The following is a 4,396-nucleotide window of genomic DNA, read 5'->3' as shown; positions in this document are numbered from 1 at the left end:
TATGGGTGGATTGATATATACGGTACAGTTTCCATTGTATTGATCCTTTAATGGCTCATGGTGAGTGCCCTTGTATGTGGTCTAGTTGTATTCAGCGCTACTATCACCATTGATGTCATTTCTGTCAAGCATGATATGTGAAATGAAAGTCTTTATTGATACTTAGTAAAAGAAAGTGTGCATTTTTGACAACTTAAACATTATTAGAAAGCATGTTGTGATCAGACTTAAGACCTAAGACACATAAGATAAGGGCAATCAATTTGTGTGGTATTTATAATCAAATTTCAACATACTAATTATTATTTGCTTTGCCACATCAATAATTAAGGGCATAATGCTACAAAGAGTTTTTCATGTAATAAGTAGTCTACAATAAAAAAAAGACAATATGATGAAATAAGTATTCCATCCATGATCTCATAAAGATGGCATGATAATCTTTAAACGATATGAGCGACAAACGTATATTCTCCATTTCACTAGTGCGGTTGATGTCATTGCACAATGATTGTGTTATGTGTATTTCATTGTATATATTATGAGCACGATAAAAAAGCGTCATGATATTTGAGATGATTATCTTATTTAATTTAACTATTCTAGTATATCCTAGCCATTGTTTACAAATATTTGTAGTCATGCCGTCGGAAAACACCTCAATTATTTGCTATATCTTCTTTTAATTTGATGTTCATTAACTAGATTAACATATAGTCAACTAATAAGGCATATATAATTTTGATTTTTTTTTCATATGTGCATTACACTTATCAATGAATAAAATAAAAGGTGATTTTGCTCACCCTAAGCACCCCTTATTACCGGTCTCACAGTGAGATGAAAAGAGGAAAATCAAGTACCGATCAAGCGGACTCCTTGGTGGGAGGACATTTAATACTTATGAGCATGAGTAAACTTATCAATGAAGAACTCATTTGTCCTAGCTTTCTTGACACTTTGTTTTCTCATGATTTCCGAAACCATAGTGATAAGTAGACAACTTGCACACAAACCACTACCATTTTCTCTTCAAGCAACCAACAATGAAAAAGGCAATGAGAAAAGAAAGCTAGCTAATAAAAACCAACGGCCTTGCAGATAATAAAATAAGAATAGTTGGTGATCTATTGCTTGACAGAAATGGCATCAATGGTGATAGTAGCTAGTGATGCATACAACTTGATCATAGACACTCACCATACATGAACCATCAAAGGATCAATATTGGTGAATGTCAAGCCATATGTCAATCCACCCTTAAAGCCACATGCTTGCTAGTTATTCTACTAACGTGGTGTAAGAATGTGTGAATGAATTTGTTGTATGTAGAGCAAATCCTATGCTTAGACTATTATGTCATGGATGTGTAACTTGGCCATTTGTTTTATGTACTAAAATATTTGATATTTATAAATGAAATAAATGAATCCATGACTAGCTAGCTTGGCTTCAACTTTTTATTTCTAACCATCCAATACCAAGTACCTCCATGTCTAATGCCTTTATTTATGTTTGTTAGGGTGATGTTAACCGATCTTATTTTAGTTTAAGTTTTTTTTTTCATTTTACATTATGAATATGCATAAATTTTATTTTAAGAGTTATTATGCTTGCTTTTTATAATTATATGCAACTTGTAGGATTAATGGTAAGGTTAGGTTAGGTTAAGTCCTCTATTGATCTCAAGCATAAATGCATTTATTTTGCAACATGTGACCTAATATGATTATGGTCTTCATAGTTTTTTTCATAATTTAATCGATAATATTATATTTCAAGTGTGAAGTGTGTAATATATGTTTTCTCTTATATTCTTACAAAATCTGTTGGCTGGAGGAGTTTATATTTTTTGTTAAGTAATGCATTGGTTGTTGTTTTGTTGTGTATTATTCTACAATTATGATTTAATGATTGATATTATTACAACTAAAGAGTTCATCCTCTATATGTTTTATCCAAGTTCATGTCAAGCATATATCACTAAGCTTCTTGACCAATGTAGTAAACTTTAATAAATAATAAGTAATTTATCTTCTTGAATGAGATGTTAGCTCATCCTTGCATGGTTAAGTTGCCCACACATTTACTTCAACTCCTAAGAGAATAGATTGGCGTATAACAATATTTACTAAAAGCATTATGTTGTAGTTCAATTATGATTAGAGATTCTTTGGCAAGTTAATTTGTTCACCTTTGCACTCCTCAAGGAAGGCATCATAATTCCAAAAGAGTAAGAATTGACATCATGCCCATGCTTGTTCTTTTGATGGAGTAATCATAACCTTAAAGCAAAAGCTAGGACAAGCACTGTACTCATAAGGCTCTATACTTGGCTTTTTGACTCATAAATGACTCTAGAGAAAATTAAAAACCCTCCCTGTGATTTAGACCAATAGTTGCAATGAAGCCATCCATAAGTAATGCATAAGTGCCCTAATCATTTCAAAAAAATTGAGCTAGGAGAGTTACTCCGGGACGGAGATTACTATTTCATTCCAATTTGTAAAATAACTGAATAATTTTTTATATCACATTAATCTAATGTATGCATCAAAGAATACGGGTAGATTTTTTTTTATCGAACAATGCCAATAAGTTCACATGGGTGGAGATGTGGTTGTCCCTTTAAAGTGTGGATCATATCTCAGTTTTTGATAATGACCAAGTGACATATCGAATTACACCTTCTTCTTTCAATATTGAAATATGTGTTGAAGAACATTATTGGCATGATGGAATTATTAGCAAATTAATGAGGTGCTAATCATACTTTCTAATAATTTAAGTTGCTCAAAATGTGCATTTTGTTAGTAAAGGTTAAGGGCACATAAACAAGGGCATGCACTCATTATTTTCTTTTCCACACCAATAGTTAAGGGCATATTGCATACAAAAAGTTGTTGATATAATGAGCATACTCCAAAAAAAATGATGATGAAAAGTGTTCCTTGTGAAAACAATTATCAAGGTCTTACTAGGATTTCATATTTCCATTATGAAAGACAAAATATAGAACTTCAACAAATACATGAGATAAATATCATATATTCTCCACTTCGTTAGTGCGGTTAATGCCATAACGCAATGCCATAGCGCACTGATGCACAATTTGTTACATTATGAGCACGATGAAAAGACATCACTAGATTTGTGATGTTCATTTTATTTATTTATTTATCTATTTTATTAATCTAGTCGTTGCTTATATATACATGTAGATCATGCCTTGAGAAAACACATCAACTCTACCTAGAGGAAAGGCATACAAGGTAATTAACTTTCAAAGTTTTTGTTTCTTCATTTATTTGTTTATATTTTCTTAATTTGCCCATAGTACTACATAGGACCTATCTATGTTGTTCAATATTTACTTATTTAACTAGCACACATATATAGTAGATGAATAAGGCATATACTTTATTGATGTTTGTTTATATGTGCAGCTACACTTATCAATGAAGAACTCACTTGTCCTAGCTTTCTTCGCACTTTGTTTGCTCATGATCTCCGAAACAGTAGTGGTAAGTAGGCAACTTGAGGATAAACCACTGCCATTCTCTCTCCAAGCGACTGACAAAGGGAATGAATACATTAACATTGACGGAATTGCCTCTAGTTCCAATGTTGTTGGTAAAACAGGAAACGAGGAGAGAAAGCTAGGAGAAACCAAAGCAATTGGTGATCTATCAATTGACAAAAACAGTTCCAATGATGCAGACAATTTGGCCACACAAATGAACACTCACATTGACCTACGCAAAAAATGGCATTAAATGGATGTGATGCCACCCTCAAAGCTATGCTTGCTAGTTGTATTAACTACTATTATAGTGTAAGAATATGTGTGTGGATGAATTTGCTCGAGTGTGTGTAGAGCAAATCTTATGTCTAGACTACTATGAAATGGATGCGTGTATAACTTGGCCTTTGGTGTGCATGCTAAAATATCTAATATTTATAAATGAAATAAATAAGTTCGTGGCTAGCTAGCTTGGCTTTAATTTTTCATTTTTAACCATCATCTATGACCCACTATGTTAAGGGTAGGGGAAGAGGGGATCCTAATGGATTAATTTAGGTTAAAGACAACAAAATAACTTTAAAATTGCATTAAGTTCCATCCAAAAATATCATCTTAAGGAAGAGTTGCATGCTTAATCAATATCTAATGATATCAATAGGCTAAAAATATCTATTGAATAATATAAAAATATTTTCGATTCACAAGTTGAATTCCGAATTAAGAAAATGATAGTTTAATTAATATCTTATCTATCTATTTATGAACATTAAACACATAGGTATTCAAATTTATTCATTTAATTTAATTAGTTAACATTGAGTGATTTATGATAGGATTTCTAGAATCGTGGGGCACTTAATTCTTTTTTTT

At 31.8% G+C, this 4,396-nt stretch overlaps 1 long non-coding RNA gene across 1 annotated transcript; it reads left to right on the top strand.

Moving 5' to 3' along the window:
* Positions 1 to 3,196: 3,196 nt before the first annotated feature.
* Positions 3,197 to 3,988, top strand: LOC121968599. The gene is made up of 2 exons (XR_006108231.1): positions 3,197 to 3,272; positions 3,447 to 3,988. It is a non-coding gene; the product is annotated as an uncharacterized LOC121968599 (long non-coding RNA).
* Positions 3,989 to 4,396: the final 408 nt, after the last annotated feature.

Source organism: Zingiber officinale, chromosome 3B (assembly GCF_018446385.1).
Source record: "Zingiber officinale cultivar Zhangliang chromosome 3B, Zo_v1.1, whole genome shotgun sequence".
Classification (NCBI taxonomy): Eukaryota; Viridiplantae; Streptophyta; class Magnoliopsida; order Zingiberales; family Zingiberaceae; genus Zingiber; species Zingiber officinale.
This window is presented reverse-complemented; position numbering and strand designations above follow the sequence as displayed.